Below are 16,075 nucleotides of genomic sequence, written 5' to 3'. Positions count from 1 at the left end.
GAGCTGTTCGTTAATAAAATCGATCCTCTGGAGTAGCGAGATCGTGTCGCTTCCTTTCTTCCTGTATTTCAGCCGCGTGATCATCTCGTAGTTTCGAGAAGAGGAAATTACTCCCGGAAAATGCCAGGGCATTCACTAACGCCCCACCGACCATCATAGCTATCGTGGCCATCCTATATTTATTTCATTATATTATCAGGTATTATCCCTTGTTTTACTAGGATGTCTTTTGTGGCCATCGCCATACCAAGGTTCATTATGAGCATACCCATATCCTGTAGGTTGAAATCTAGCTTGATAGTTGGTTGTTTAAGCACCATTTTAGTCAACCGAGCGTACCCTACGGCTAGACTGGCGACCACTGTGGCGTGGTATGCGTCGTTGACGAACGTTTTCCCCTCAGACATTATGTATATGATATAAAAATATTAAAATTATAACATGATATGCGGGTCTACCGTGGGGGTGGGGGGCTCACTGTTGGGTGGTGGCTCACTGTGGGAGGGTACCCCCACGTATAACCACGAGATAGCCAAGGCAGCAGTTACACCTACAGCCAACAACAGTCGGGTTGGGTTGGTCACTTTATGTTGGTTACACCACCGTTTTTTACCGGCAGCTACTCTCTTAGGATTCTTCTGTCTGGTTACTGTTTGTGAAGGGGTCACTTCCCTCACTGTGGGGGTTTCCTCCAGTGGAGTTTCCCTCACTGTTGGGGGTGTGGGGGGTACCACCACTGGGGTTTCCCTCACTGGTTCCTGTGCAGCATCCATCTATACTATTATTATTATTCTTTCTCTCAAATTGACAATGTTTTGCCGTGATAATCGCCGCCGTCACTGGAGCCAACAACATACCATATTTGTGGTACAGCCCGCAGCTGATAGAGCTCACGGCGTGTTCGATAAAAGGGTCTTTCTCGAGGTCCTCCCACAGGTAAAGTCGGCGCTCTGGTGGAATGGGAAGGAAGTGTGATACAATACCGGTGTATATCTGGGTCATAGCCGATCCTATTGTCTTTGTCATTTCTGCTCCGAGCCGGGACTCGTATCTAGCGTACAGCTTATCGATTTCTTCGGCTGACATTTTGTTAATTTTATCCGGAGTGTAGTCTCCAAAGTAATGTTTGGCTTTGCCGCCAACAGCCAACGCCACCAGTTTCTCTCGCATGGGGGAATCCCCCACACCCCCAGGTACCAACTGTTCGAGCAATTCCTCACACTCCATCTTATAATATAACAAGTAAGATTTAGTTTTAACTATATAATACCCGATACAGGCAAAACACAGAGAAATGAAGGTTAAGTTGCACACGACAAACACTTCAAATATCATAGCTATGCTTAGCTTTGCTTAGCTTTAGCATACTATATATGCTACTGGTTGGTCGGTTTTTAGAACGAGCTTAGCGTGTTTAGTTTCAGCGAGCTGTTTCTTCACCCGTTCCCGTTCTAATTTACTCATCACATCGTTCTCTCTCAAACACTCCTCAAACGAATCCCTGTCCTTGCAGTGAAATAAGGCCACCCATCGCGTCTGCTCCCTGAGGTCTTTCAACACCGAGTTGAACTTCTGCGTTAGCACCCAGACGCTGTGATTTGCATGCCGGCCGGAGAAGGCCAGGTACGATAGCATGTCTCTCTTTTTTGTTATCTCGCGATTAGCGCTGCAGTCGTCCAGTATGAACAGCGTCGGTTCCCCTTTAAATTTCTCGTGAAGAGCTTTCAACCAGTCCTGCAGGCGTGTTCCAGGGTCGATTTTATGTACGTCCGGGTCAGTCATCACCCAAGGTCGCGCGTACGTTTTATTCATGCTCAGAGTAGGGCACATGATAACGATGTTATCGAACACATCCTTGTAGTAACCCTCCAACATATCCAACACGAAAACGGTCTTCCCACAGCCAGTCTGCCCGCATATGATAGCGCAGTGTGGGTCAGTGGGGAGGTGGGGGTACCCCCCATCAGTAGATGGCTTGCACGAATCTCCCATTGTCTATATTAAGTTGCGCGTCCATAATAACGTACAGATATAATTTCAACTTACCAGCGGTTTGAGCCTTCTTAGTAATCTGGATGGTTATCCCTTCGCTGCCGTTATCTATACGACGCCCGCTACCGTGCAGTTTATCATCATCCGTGGATCGCATGTCCAACCATAAGGCGTACTTGGTGGTCAGGTATTCACCGATCTGCACGGAGCCGAGGTCCAGGTCCTTTGTTATGTAATCCCCCACTGGTAGCTTTTTTATCTCATCCCACTGCTGGTGTGGTCTTATACCATGACTGAACAGCTGGTTGGGCACGCCCTCGATAGTCACTTCCACCTTTTCAATCTCGGGGTTGAAAAACTTCTCGCTGTCCCTCCGGAATGGCTCGTAATCCTCCACGGGGACGACCAGGATACCTTTCATCGATCGCGCCGGCACGTTCAGGTTGATATTCCACACAGTGTCACTCTTATCTCGCACGACTGATCTATACACCTGGAAATTAATCAAGCAACACCCCAATTTTTTCTATTGGAGCAACTTTGAAGTGTTCTGACAATCAAAATATGCCGGGTTGATATAGTTTGACACTTTTTTATTCAACAGACGATCTCTGACAAACAACTTAAAGGGAAAAAGTATCAAGACTTTGCTTTATTGCAACGAAATCCAAATTCTTAAAACTGTCTTAAATTCATGAAAAAATGGACACAATTTACTATTCATCCACAGACGTTGTTGTCAGGTGTATTAACACAAATGTCACATGGAAAGAAAGAACAGTCATCTGAGAGTCTGCACACCGACTTTCATCAATATCTAGTGTGTCCTCCCTGCGCACGCACCACCGATTCCAGACGCCTCCTCATTCCTTGGATGAGTCTCCGGATCTGATTCTGGGGGATCCTGTTCCACTCCTCATGCAGGGCAGCCGTCAATTCGTTGAGATTATGGACTGGTGGGTCTGTCTGCCTCACACGACGGCCAATAAAGTCCCACAAATGTTCAATGGGGTTGAGGTCAGGGCTCATGGCAGGCCATGGAATTCTGTCAATTGCATTTTGCCGCAAAAAATCATTTACAGCATGCGCCCTGTGAGGTCTAGCATTGTCGTCCATAAATATGGGTCTCGTTGCCAGAGGATGGTTCTCAAAATGAGGTACCACAGCCCTGTCAAGAACCTCCTGTTGGTAACGAACACCGTTAAGGTTGCCACGGATGGTAATGATATCCAACTTGCAGTTCATGGAAATGCACCCCCATACCATAACGGAACCTCCCCCAAAGGCCACAGTCTCCTGGATGTTCCGTGGAGCCATTGCTGTGTTCCTCTGCCTCCAGACCCGAGTACGACCGTCCACCATGTGCAGCAAGAACCGGCTCTCATCTGAGAAATGGACCTTCCTCCAAGAGGCAATGTTCCAGTGCAAACGGTCATTACACCAGGCCAGTCGGGCTGCCTTATGGGCTGGAGACAGTCTGGGTCGCTTGATTGGCCTCCTTGCCCGGTATCCTGCAGCTTTCAGACGATTCCGAACAGTCCTGTTCGAGATGGGTCTCCCTGGAAGCCACTCCTGTCTCAACCGAGAGCTCGAGTCGAAGGACCTGCGCCGTACAAGTCTCAGTAAAGCTCTGTCCTCCCGGACTGTGGTCTTCCTGGGTCTTCCTGGTCTAGGCAGGTCTTTAACTTCATTAGTGGCCCGGTATTTTTTCAAAAGTTTTGAAATTATGGAATGATGTCGTCCGATTTGAGTCCCGATTTGTCTTAGAGACATACCAGCATTCCTCATGCCGATTATTTGCCAACGAGTGGCCTCTGATAATTTCCTACGTGCCATGACATTGAAATGAATGAAAAACCGAATGCAATCGACAACCTGCGCTTGTAAACACCCCAGGGAAAAAGTGCATTTTTCGAAAGTTGAGGTTAAAGCAATGCACGTGCGCTGTGCAAGCTTCACGCGCGTCATATCAACCCATGAAAAGCTCATGCTGTATGTCAATACATCAAAATTGAATAATCAATCATCAAAATTACTTCGTTAAACTTTGTTAAGTTTTTATGTGTCTTTGAATTTGGTGTTGCTTAATTAATTTCCATATGTATATGTCTCAGTACGCGATCGTACAGGATGGCCATCTTCCCAGAATACTGGTTTCGAACCTGCCTGGCCAGCTCCGGGCTAGTGACCATGTCGAACTCCAGAGAGATGTTGTCTATGGTATAACTAGCCTCATCACCGTTCGGTGTACGCACTACTTTGCTATAGTCGTTAAACGTGAGCTCGTATTCGAGCCTATCACCCAGCGCGGCCTGGTAAAACGGCGCGTGTCCCGTGAGCAACTCGAAGTCGAGCGGCACGCAGAATCGATTCCCGTATGCTAGAGCGATGGCCTTTTCACCGTCCGATAGCTTGTCTTGCTGGTCTGTCGTGAAGACGTATCCTATGCGCGCCCGGGTTGATTTGCTGATGCCCTGGTACACATCATTGACTCGTTCTCCCTCGCTTTTCCAGAGATCCTTGTAGCAGTGAAACACGTCGCTGTCGTCGATGCTCAGCACCTCGTTACCGCTTATCTTGACGGTCGTTTTCTTGATGATAGCTCGACCCACGTTCCGCACTAGCTCGCGTTTGTCGTTGTCAGAGGTCAACGTGATATTGAACGCCAGTCGAACAGTGCCTGGTACAATGAGGTCATTCTCACCAAGGTTTGGAAATCTAACCAGCAGAGTTTGATTCTGGTCTATCTTGCTGGGATTGTTGGTGATGGTCACCGACTGGCGCACGGCTCTGGCACCTAATGGCTTTCTCAATCTTCTGAAAGGATCTAATTTTCTGCCGTACATTGTTATATATAAATAAAATATATTTAAATACTAATGGATGAAGATATAGATATGACGGAGATGCCGGGCGCTAGTGCCCAGGCATATGATGAGCAGGAGACCTCATTTACTAGTTCATCATTGAACCAAGAACTTTTGGCAACAACGGTAGATGATTATTACGAAAGTTTAAGAAGTGATAAAAACTACGTTGATCCACAGGGCCGATACCTTGATAATTTTTTTATTGATACAAAGGGTGTTCTACGTCTTAAGTCTAACCCAGGGGTTGACCTCGTTAACAAGCGCAATAAAAAACCACTGGCCTTGTCAACTCTAGCCAGCCGCCATGGTGTCGAATTTATCCGTAAAAATCTAAACATGAATGATTACGGTGGTGCAATACCTAAGGCCGTTAAAGAAGATCTGCAAGCTACCAGATCCCACCTCACCACTAGAGATGAAATGACACCACAGCGTGCTACAGAAGCCTCAGACAGCATAGAAAAACTGTTGAGCACCTACTGGGACAAACCGTTACCGGGGTTTGACTTTCCGGTAAGGGAACTGCGCGGCTTAGACGAAGCCGTGAAATGCGTGCGTGGAGAACTCGTGAACAACATGGGGAAACTGAACGAAATCGACGAGCACATCGCTAGGGAAAAAACCAAACTCAACGAAACTGAAAACGATGATATGAAGCGTCGTATCAATGAACGACTACGCGATTTAGAAGACGAGAGACGTACACGATTGGAATCCGCTTCCTCGAATCGTGAACAGCTTCGATCCCAGATCAGTCGCATTCGGGAAACAATCGATAGAATACTGAATGAGGATACAACTTTAGCCAACAGGATTCGGATATTGTTCCGGGAGCAAGGGATCACCATCGCCAGCATTCTGACTGCATTGGGTTTCATCATATCAACCCTGGTGGTGTCACTGACGGGGGGAACCCCTGTGGGTCCTGCCGGCGGCGGGGGAACTCCAAGTGGCGATGGGGGTGTTAAAGACTGGATTAAAAAACTCGGGGAAGGCCTAGCTAAACTGGCTGGTAAAGCCGCCGAAGCCCTTCCCGGCATCCTGGGTAGCATCGTCTCGTGGTTGTTGAGCGCTCTGTCTAAAACTGCCATGTGGCTCAGTTAAAACCTGTGGGCAGCCATCGTCGCCGTGGCGGGTCTGGTGTACGTAGCGGCTAAGAAATCTTTAACCAAATAAGTCCCAAAGCTACCCCACCAACCACTAGGGCTGTTTTATTATCAATATGCTGCTGATAGGGGGGTACCCCCACATGAATATAGGGGTGTGTGGGGGACACATGAACTTTAGGCTCCGGGGGTGGCGCCACTATACCCTTTTCACGTGGTTGGGTGTGTGGGATATGGTGGGCGTTAATATCGGGGTTGATACCCAACTTTTGGCCCGCCGTGGCTATGACTATTTTGTTGTTATAATTCACCACTTTTTTTATTCTCAGTTGCATATCACTCGGAGCCATATACAACCCCACGCCGAACACGTAATTGACTTTCGATCTGGCGTTTTCTAACGCTTTTTGGTAACGGTCGATGGCCCGCGGGAGATCAACTGGAGAATTGATAGTATCATCAACGTTGGCAACGAACTGTTTCTGAGTGTCGAAAGCAGCTCCCTTACCTATGATGTTGAAACGCGTTTGCGCCTGCGCACCCAACAGCGCCCACACGTACGTTCGAATCGAGTCGTTCAAGCGTATTGTACCAGCACGAGTGAATTCTTTCGATGTTTTTGAGATCATTTTAGTCCAGGCTGTGGCTGCATCAGGATTGGTTTGCTTTATACAGCTGACATGGATCTTTTCATTCGTTGTGGGGCCTGCAAATGTATGACGGTTTGGGTTGTATGAACCATCTTTAGAACCGGCCTGATATGTTCCGGACCTGTAGAAGTACACGAGAACTATACCGAGACCATGGTTCACACCAGGAAGGCGAAAGTCTTTATTCGTTGGAATCTCAAACTCCCCACAAATACGTTCATAAGCGCGTCTATCATAGGGGTTATTCGTCATACTCCACGCTTTATCTTGGGGAAGAGGAGCACTTATTTCCTTCAATATTCGTCTCGTTTGATAATAAATATGAAACAAAATAACCGCCTTACTCAGTTCATCTATACCGTAGTCTGGTGTCACACCCGACCCTGTCGTCGCACACCACACAGCAAAGTTGAGTTGGTTCTGCCAAAACTGCATTGGGTTTTGATTCCAGTTTACCACCGCCTGCGCGTTATTAACGGACACGACATAGTTTTCAAAGATATTAATAAAGGTTGTTTTAAACCCCGTACCATCTGCATTCACCACGATTTTCAAGTGTGCTAAATCCATATTATAATATATAAATTATATATTATAATATGTACATAACACTTCCAGGAATAACGAGCGGTGAGGCCGTTCAGCTGACGCACGCGATCGATAACACGTCAGGTCAACTCGAAGTCGCACTCTGCGATATCACCTACCTACCGCAATGGACTAACATTAATATCAGCAACAATAAGCTGTTTGTTAGTGGAACTCGCAGCCAGATAACTGACGGCTACTACAGCGTGTGCTCTCTAAACGACGAGGTCTTCAAACCCCTGGGAGCCGAACTCAAGATGAACGACTCAAACGGTACAGTGGTGTTAATCAACAACGGAAGAACCTCCTTGAGGCTAGGCCGACCATTAGCGAGGATACTCGGTATGTCTCCTGACGAGATAAAACCAACAACAACCGTCACAGGCACGAAGTTACCCGACCTAGTACCGTACCGAGAGCTGTACATTCATCAGGTGAGCACAACGTACAACATTCAAGGAGGTCACCCTTCCACTATACTGAGAGCAGTGCCGGTGAAAACTGAGAAATTCAACGACGGTAGAACCGAGTCGTTTTCACCACGGCAGTATAAGAGATTAACCCAGGGCAACATACCTGAGCTGACAATATCGGTGTTAGATATAAATCATAATCCTGTAAATATAGGATACCTCAGCTTAACACTTCATGTAACATGACCAGCGCACAAGGGCCCGGAGTGAAAAAATGCGTCAATATCGGGATCTCCGACCTCGGAGACACACGCGGTTTCGACGCTCCCGGAGTAGATGGTAAATCGTATGCCTTGCAACTGAAAAACAACATTTACAAACGCGTTGAAATCCCCTCCGGTGGAACCCTAAGTGATATGATAGATACCACAAGAGCAACAGTAAACACTAAGTACTCCCTTGTCAACACCGGTGATAATAATTGGGTAATATACCCATCGTTCGGAGGTAAACTGTTCGACTTAGACGATGTTGAGAGCACTACCGTCGTCAAAAACAAACCATATATGCTCGTCTTCACCGAAGATGATAAGTGGGTGTTCTTACCCGAGAACGACTGGTTTATCAATATTAGACTCGTCTCCCCCTACGTGTTCACTGATAACAAAGACAACCACCTAAACAAAGTCGTGAACAATGGAATTCTGCTCGTGGCTTATGTCCCAACTCAGAGACGTAGCGTAGTCGTCAGCCCAGTCAACACTATAGCAGCCCACATGCTATCGAGTAAACCAGCCATACAAAACGTGAAATTGCAGTTGGTGTCTGAATTCGAAGGCGTGGTCAAGATACTAGAGAGTCTACCGGCAAACTCAACACTGATCATCAAAGTCTACCTAGGGGAACCATCGGTGAATGAGGTCGAGATCGTGAAGGGGATCAAACTCGGGTGGGTGAAACGACACCAGTATCAAGTTTGCAACGTTTACGTGCGGGTGGGTGTCGGCTCCAAGACCAGTCTGCAGGGGGTCAACGTGATCGTGGAAAATAAGATATCACTAATCAATATCTTCCTGCCTGACAACATACACTTCATGGGTATGAAGTTAACCCCTGAATTATTATCAGAAAACCAGTTGGAAATTATATCATAATAATATAATAATGACCAGTCATCATCCCAACACTACGCTTAAAGACCTAGGAGATACGGAGGGATTCTATCAGCCTGGTGAGGAAGATGAATTATACATCCTACACTTCAAAGACAACGTGTACAGACGGGTGTCGTTATCAGATTTTAAAGAGCCCAAATGGCTGATCAACTTAACAATCACCTCACCTTATATCACAATAGACGAAAATGATTGGATCACTAAGATTAGGAACAACGGCATCTGGGCCGGGGATTTCATTCCGGAGAGGGCATTAGTACACCTACCATCTACTGGTTACGAAAAAAAGGGGTTAGGTGCTTATCCACACAATAAATTAACATTTAGCAGATATCTTCCTAGCATATCAGCCCCTTTCACACTCATCATAGAAGTCTTCTTTAACCAGGAAAACACCTCACGAGTACACCAAATTTTACCCGGGGTGTCAATACACTGGTATAAAGAACACCATGGTCAATATTGTCGCATTGTTATACAACAGGATACCACGGGTCCTATAAACCGCTTAATAAACCTCAGTGGGGTTTTTATTACAACAGGAAATTCTATTAGCCTCTCACCTATTACCCTGACTGGGAGTCTAGACCTTGTAGACTTCAAATTCATTTATAGAGTATTAACTGAAACCCAATTAAAATATCTTTCAAAATATATATTATAGGATGGGTCTGTACCCAGTCGTAGAGGAAGTAGCGAAGACGCTGGAAACCGTAGATGGGTTCCGCTTGAGGCAGTTATGTGATGTGAAACGTCAACTAGAACAAGACCGTGACACGCGGAAAGCACTATGTAAGAAGTACAATAGAGCTTTCAATATCGTGGACGGGGCTGACACTACCCTTAACCAGCATGGGACTAGGGGCGGCAGGCGTTGGGTTGTTAACCACCATCGTGGCCGCACCTATAGTGCTAGGTTTTGAAATAACAGCTGGGGTGGCAGGGTTGGCAGGATTGGCGCTTAAGTTGATATCACGCAGACTGCATCGTAAGGCATTGAAACACGACGAGATCAGGGTTCTGGCCGAAACAAAGCTCAACACAGTGAGTGAGCGTATTTCCACGGCACTCTCTGACAGTAAGATCTCAGAAGAGGAGTTTCGTTCAATCCTCTCTGAACTCACAAAATATAACGGAATGAAACAAGATATTCGGTCCAAGTCTCGTAAGTCTGCTATCAGCGAGGATGAGAAAAAAAAGTACATAGAACAGGGGATACAAAAAGCCCAACAAGCCTTTATTACGAACACCAAAGAGATCATAGGCAGTTCACGTTAAACTGTTTCATCGAGGTAAACGTGACATAGGCCGGGTAGGGGATTTGTAAGAGAAGAATTATTGATCGTACCGTACGGCACAGTGTTACCTCCTACCAAGGCACAGTAATTACCGCCAACTTTTTTATAGTAGGGGTAATAGTAGCAAGAGCTAAGGGTCCAACCAAAGCCTTATTTACTAAATAAGGCTTTGTAGAGACATTTCTTGAAAGTGAGCCAGAACTGTCATTCCCTATACTACTACACGTTCTCTCATTCCAACGTTCTGATATATATAGAAAGACTCACCTGTGACCTCACAATGTCCTGACGTCACAGAAACGTGACATCACTGACAACAATCACATTGCGTCACAGACTAGGTGTTCTTACCAGGAGACACGCGTTTGGAGGCCTCTTTTTCAAGCCCCAGAGGCGCAAAAAAAACCCAAAAGAGTGTGCATCGACCGGGAATCGAACCCGGGTCACCCGCGTGGCAGGCGAGTATTCTACCACTAGACCACCGATGCTTCACACTAACAGTGCCTTTTCTTAGCTTCTCATTCTTAAGTTAAAGAAGACAGCTGGCAAGGAGGAAGTGTTCAGTTGACGTGTCCATTTACTCCATATGGATGCAAATGCAGTGTCCTCTTCATTTAAATACAATTTGTTATCAGTGCTTCGTAGATTGTAGACCCTCGTTGCATAAGACAGAAATACATTTCCAAAGCCCAATTTCATTCAGTTTGTGACGTAAGCCGTCTCGTTTAGTGGCGTGCCTCGAAGCGTGGCCAATCAATCAGCAAATTTCATTAAGATGCCTATTCAACAAAGCTTAGCATGGTCAGCGTCGGTGGTGTGAAGGTTAGCATGGTTGCCTTCCAAGCAGTCGATCCGGGTTCGATTCCCGGCCGACGCAACTTTTTATTCCTGCAGGAAGACAGCTGGAGAAACGTCGAGTTCATCTCTGACTGAAGAAAGTACAAATGAATTACTCCATGACAATACATCATGTTGATATGTATAGTTTGCTGTGGACCTTTTCTGTTATCTCAGCCAATGCTGTGGGACAATGCTAAAAGCTGCACAACATTCCGTCCTTACATCAACTTCAAATGGAGTCATGTAAATGGACACGTTCTCTCATTCCAACGTTCTGATATATATAGAAAGACTCACCTGTGACCTCACAATGTCCTGACGTCACAGAAACGTGACATCACTGACAACAATCACATTGCGTCACAGACTAGGTGTTCTTACCAGGAGACACGCGTTTGGAGGCCTCTTTTTCAACCCCCAGAGGCGCAAAAAAAACCCAAAAGAGTGTGCATCGACCGGGAATCGAACCCGGGTCACCCGCGTGGCAGGCGAGTATTCTACCACTAGATCACCGATGCTTCACACTAACAGTGCCTTTTCTTAGCTTCTCATTCTTAAGTTAAAGAAGACAGCTGGCAAGGAGGAAGTGTTCAGTTGACGTGTCCATTTACTCCATATGGATGCAAATGCAGTGTCCTCTTCATTTAAATACAATTTGTTATCAGTGCTTCGTAGATTGTAGACCCTCGTTGCATAAGACAGAAATACATTTCCAAAGCCCAATTTCATTCAGTTTGTGACGTAAGCCGTCTCGTTTAGTGGCGTGCCTCGAAGCGTGGCCAATCAATCAGCAAATTTCATTAAGATGCCTATTCAACAAAGCTTAGCATGGTCAGCGTCGGTGGTGTGAAGGTTAGCATGGTTGCCTTCCAAGCAGTCGATCCGGGTTCGATTCCCGGCCGACGCAACTTTTTATTCCTGCAGGAAGACAGCTGGAGAAACGTCGAGTTCATCTCTGACTGAAGAAAGTACAAATGAATTACTCCATGACTATACATCATGTTGATATGTATAATTTGCTGTGGACCTTTTCTGTTATCTCAGCCATGCTGTGAAGTGAAATATTGTGTGTAATCCAACGTAGAACTGACGGTATTACTGCTTCATTGACAGCCTGACACCGATTGCTGTGGGACAATGCTAAAAGCTGCACAACATTCCGTCCTTACATCAACTTCAAATGGAGTCATGTAAATGGACACGTTCTCTCATTCCAACGTTCTGATATATATAGAAAGACTCACCTGTGACCTCACAATGTCCTGACGTCACAGAAACGTGACATCACTGACAACAATCACATTGCGTCACAGACTAGGTGTTCTTACCAGGAGACACGCGTTTGGAGGCCTCTTTTTCAACCCCCAGAGGCGCAAAAAAAAACCAAAAGAGTGTGCATCGACCGGGAATCGAACCCGGGTCACCCGCGTGGCAGGCGAGTATTCTACCACTAGACCACCGATGCTTCACACTAACAGTGCCTTTTCTTAGCTTCTCATTCTTAAGTTAAAGAAGACAGCTGGCAAGGAGGAAGTGTTCAGTTGACGTGTCCATTTACTCCATATGGATGCAAATGCAGTGTCCTCTTCATTTAAATACAATTTGTTATCAGTGCTTCGTAGATTGTAGACCCTCGTTGCATAAGACAGAAATACATTTCCAAAGCCCAATTTCATTCAGTTTGTGACGTAAGCCGTCTCGTTTAGTGGCGTGCCTCGAAGCGTGGCCAATCAATCAGCAAATTTCATTAAGATGCCTATTCAACAAAGCTTAGCATGGTCAGCGTCGGTGGTGTGAAGGTTAGCATGGTTGCCTTCCAAGCAGTCGATCCGGGTTCGATTCCCGGCCGACGCAACTTTTTATTCCTGCAGGAAGACAGCTGGAGAAACGTCGAGTTCATCTCTGACTGAAGAAAGTACAAATGAATTACTCCATGACTATACATCATGTTGATATGTATAATTTGCTGTGGACCTTTTCTGTTATCTCAGCCATGCTGTGAAGTGAAATATTGTGTGTAATCCAACGTAGAACTGACGGTATTACTGCTTCATTGACAGCCTGACACCGATTGCTGTGGGACAATGCTAAAAGCTGCACAACATTCCGTCCTTACATCAACTTCAAATGGAGTCATGTAAATGGACACGTTCTCTCATTCCAACGTTCTGATATATATAGAAAGACTCACCTGTGACCTCACAATGTCCTGACGTCACAGAAACGTAACATCACTGACAACAATCACATTGCGTCACAGACTAGGTGTTCTTACCAGGAGACACGCGTTTGGAGGCCTCTTTTTCAACCCCCAGAGGCGCAAAAAAAACCAAAAGAGTGTGCATCGACCGGGAATCGAACCCGGGTCACCCGCGTGGCAGGCGAGTATTCTACCACTAGACCACCGATGCTTCACACTAACAGTGCCTTTTCTTAGCTTCTCATTCTTAAGTTAAAGAAGACAGCTGGCAAGGAGGAAGTGTTCAGTTGACGTGTCCATTTACTCCATATGGATGCAAATGCAGTGTCCTCTTCATTTAAATACAATTTGTTATCAGTGCTTCGTAGATTGTAGACCCTCGTTGCATAAGACAGAAATACATTTCCAAAGCCCAATTTCATTCAGTTTGTGACGTAAGCCGTCTCGTTTAGTGGCGTGCCTCGAAGCGTGGCCAATCAATCAGCAAATTTCATTAAGATGCCTATTCAACCAATCCTAGCATGGTCAGCGTCGGTGGTGTAAAGGTTAGCATGGTTGCCTTCCAAGCAGTCGATCCGGGTTCGATTCCCGGCCGACGCAACTTTTTATTCCTGCAGGAACATAGCTAGAGAAACGTCGAGTTCATCTCTGACTGAAGAAAGTACAAATGAATTACTCCATGACTATACATCATGTTGATATATATAATTTGCTGTGGACACTTTCTGTTATCTCAGCCATGCTGTGAAGTGAAATATTGTGTGTAATCCAACGTAGAACTGACGGTATTACTGCTTCATTGACAGCCTGACACCGATTGCTGTGGGACAATGCTAAAAGCTGCACAACATTCCGTCCTTACATCAACTTCAAATGGAGTCATGTAAATGGACACGTTCTCTCATTCCAACGTTCTGATATATATAGAAAGACTCACCTGTGACCTCACAATGTCCTGACGTCACAGAAACGTGACATCACTGACAACAATCACATTGCGTCACAGACTAGGTGTTCTTACCAGGAGACACGCGTTTGGAGGCCTCTTTTTCAACCCCCAGAGGCGCAAAAAAAACCCAAAAGAGTGTGCATCGACCGGGAATCGAACCCGGGTCACCCGCGTGGCAGGCGAGTATTCTACCACTAGATCACCGATGCTTCACACTAACAGTGCCTTTTCTTAGCTTCTCATTCTTAAGTTAAAGAAGACAGCTGGCAAGGAGGAAGTGTTCAGTTGACGTGTCCATTTACTCCATATGGATGCAAATGCAGTGTCCTCTTCATTTAAATACAATTTGTTATCAGTGCTTCGTAGATTGTAGACCCTCGTTGCATAAGACAGAAATACATTTCCAAAGCCCAATTTCATTCAGTTTGTGACGTAAGCCGTCTCGTTTAGTGGCGTGCCTCGAAGCGTGGCCAATCAATCAGCAAATTTCATTAAGATGCCTATTCAACAAAGCTTAGCATGGTCAGCGTCGGTGGTGTGAAGGTTAGCATGGTTGCCTTCCAAGCAGTCGATCCGGGTTCGATTCCCGGCCGACGCAACTTTTTATTCCTGCAGGAAGACAGCTGGAGAAACGTCGAGTTCATCTCTGACTGAAGAAAGTACAAATGAATTACTCCATGACTATACATCATGTTGATATGTATAATTTGCTGTGGACCTTTTCTGTTATCTCAGCCATGCTGTGAAGTGAAATATTGTGTGTAATCCAACGTAGAACTGACGGTATTACTGCTTCATTGACAGCCTGACACCGATTGCTGTGGGACAATGCTAAAAGCTGCACAACATTCCGTCCTTACATCAACTTCAAATGGAGTCATGTAAATGGACACGTTCTCTCATTCCAACGTTCTGATATATATAGAAAGACTCACCTGTGACCTCACAATGTCCTGACGTCACAGAAACGTGACATCACTGACAACAATCACATTGCGTCACAGACTAGGTGTTCTTACCAGGAGACACGCGATTGGAGGCGTCTTTTTCAACCCCCAGAGGCGCAAAAAAAAAACAAAAGAGTGTGCATCGACCGGGAATCGAACCCGGGTCACCCGCGTGGCAGGCGAGTATTCTACCACTAGACCACCGATGCTTCACACTAACAGTGCCTTTTCTTAGCTTCTCATTCTTAAGTTAAAGAAGACAGCTGGCAAGGAGGAAGTGTTCAGTTGACGTGTCCATTTACTCCATATGGATGCAAATGCAGTGTCCTCTTCATTTAAATACAATTTGTTATCAGTGCTTCGTAGATTGTAGACCCTCGTTGCATAAGACAGAAATACATTTCCAAAGCCCAATTTCATTCAGTTTGTGACGTAAGCCGTCTCGTTTAGTGGCGTGCCTCGAAGCGTGGCCAATCAATCAGCAAATTTCATTAAGATGCCTATTCAACAAAGCTTAGCATGGTCAGCGTCGGTGGTGTGAAGGTTAGCATGGTTGCCTTCCAAGCAGTCGATCCGGGTTCGATTCCCGGCCGACGCAACTTTTTATTCCTGCAGGAAGACAGCTGGAGAAACGTCGAGTTCATCTCTGACTGAAGAAAGTACAAATGAATTACTCCATGACTATACATCATGTTGATATGTATAATTTGCTGTGGACCTTTTCTGTTATCTCAGCCATGCTGTGAAGTGAAATATTGTGTGTAATCCAACGTAGAACTGACGGTATTACTGCTTCATTGACAGCCTGACACCGATTGCTGTGGGACAATGCTAAAAGCTGCACAACATTCCGTCCTTACATCAACTTCAAATGGAGTCATGTAAATGGACACGTTCTCTCATTCCAACGTTCTGATATATATAGAAAGACTCACCTGTGACCTCACAATGTCCTGACGTCACAGAAACGTGACATCACTGACAACAATCACATTGCGTCACAGACTAGGTGTTCTTACCAGGAGACACGCGTTTGGAGGCCTCTTT

General features: G+C 45.8%; 12 non-coding genes across 12 annotated transcripts; 6 read left to right on the top strand and 6 right to left on the bottom strand.

The window, feature by feature from the left end:
* Window positions 1-10,509: 10,509 nt before the first annotated feature.
* Window positions 10,510-10,580, bottom strand: Trnag-gcc (transfer RNA glycine (anticodon GCC)). Its single transcript has one exon. It is a non-coding gene; the product is annotated as a tRNA-Gly (tRNA).
* Window positions 10,581-10,897: 317 nt separating this feature from the next.
* On the top strand, window positions 10,898-10,969 carry Trnag-ucc (transfer RNA glycine (anticodon UCC)). The gene has a single exon. It is a non-coding gene; the product is annotated as a tRNA-Gly (tRNA).
* Window positions 10,970-11,379: 410 nt separating this feature from the next.
* Window positions 11,380-11,450, bottom strand: Trnag-gcc (transfer RNA glycine (anticodon GCC)). The gene has a single exon. It is a non-coding gene; the product is annotated as a tRNA-Gly (tRNA).
* A 317-nt stretch (window positions 11,451-11,767) lies between these two features.
* Window positions 11,768-11,839, top strand: Trnag-ucc (transfer RNA glycine (anticodon UCC)). The gene has a single exon. It is a non-coding gene; the product is annotated as a tRNA-Gly (tRNA).
* A 487-nt stretch (window positions 11,840-12,326) lies between these two features.
* Window positions 12,327-12,397, bottom strand: Trnag-gcc (transfer RNA glycine (anticodon GCC)). Its single transcript has one exon. It is a non-coding gene; the product is annotated as a tRNA-Gly (tRNA).
* Window positions 12,398-12,714: 317 nt separating this feature from the next.
* Trnag-ucc (transfer RNA glycine (anticodon UCC)) lies at window positions 12,715-12,786 on the top strand. The gene has a single exon. It is a non-coding gene; the product is annotated as a tRNA-Gly (tRNA).
* Window positions 12,787-13,272: 486 nt separating this feature from the next.
* Trnag-gcc (transfer RNA glycine (anticodon GCC)) lies at window positions 13,273-13,343 on the bottom strand. The gene has a single exon. It is a non-coding gene; the product is annotated as a tRNA-Gly (tRNA).
* A 317-nt stretch (window positions 13,344-13,660) lies between these two features.
* On the top strand, window positions 13,661-13,732 carry Trnag-ucc (transfer RNA glycine (anticodon UCC)). The gene has a single exon. It is a non-coding gene; the product is annotated as a tRNA-Gly (tRNA).
* A 487-nt stretch (window positions 13,733-14,219) lies between these two features.
* Trnag-gcc (transfer RNA glycine (anticodon GCC)) lies at window positions 14,220-14,290 on the bottom strand. The gene has a single exon. It is a non-coding gene; the product is annotated as a tRNA-Gly (tRNA).
* A 317-nt stretch (window positions 14,291-14,607) lies between these two features.
* On the top strand, window positions 14,608-14,679 carry Trnag-ucc (transfer RNA glycine (anticodon UCC)). The gene has a single exon. It is a non-coding gene; the product is annotated as a tRNA-Gly (tRNA).
* A 487-nt stretch (window positions 14,680-15,166) lies between these two features.
* Window positions 15,167-15,237, bottom strand: Trnag-gcc (transfer RNA glycine (anticodon GCC)). The gene has a single exon. It is a non-coding gene; the product is annotated as a tRNA-Gly (tRNA).
* A 317-nt stretch (window positions 15,238-15,554) lies between these two features.
* Trnag-ucc (transfer RNA glycine (anticodon UCC)) lies at window positions 15,555-15,626 on the top strand. Its single transcript has one exon. It is a non-coding gene; the product is annotated as a tRNA-Gly (tRNA).
* Window positions 15,627-16,075: the final 449 nt, after the last annotated feature.

The sequence above is a fragment of the Haliotis asinina genome, chromosome 6, assembly GCF_037392515.1.
Source record: "Haliotis asinina isolate JCU_RB_2024 chromosome 6, JCU_Hal_asi_v2, whole genome shotgun sequence".
Classification (NCBI taxonomy): domain Eukaryota; kingdom Metazoa; phylum Mollusca; class Gastropoda; order Lepetellida; family Haliotidae; genus Haliotis; species Haliotis asinina.
The sequence above is the reverse complement of the archived record's forward strand: the minus strand, read 5'-3'. Positions and strand labels throughout refer to the sequence as shown.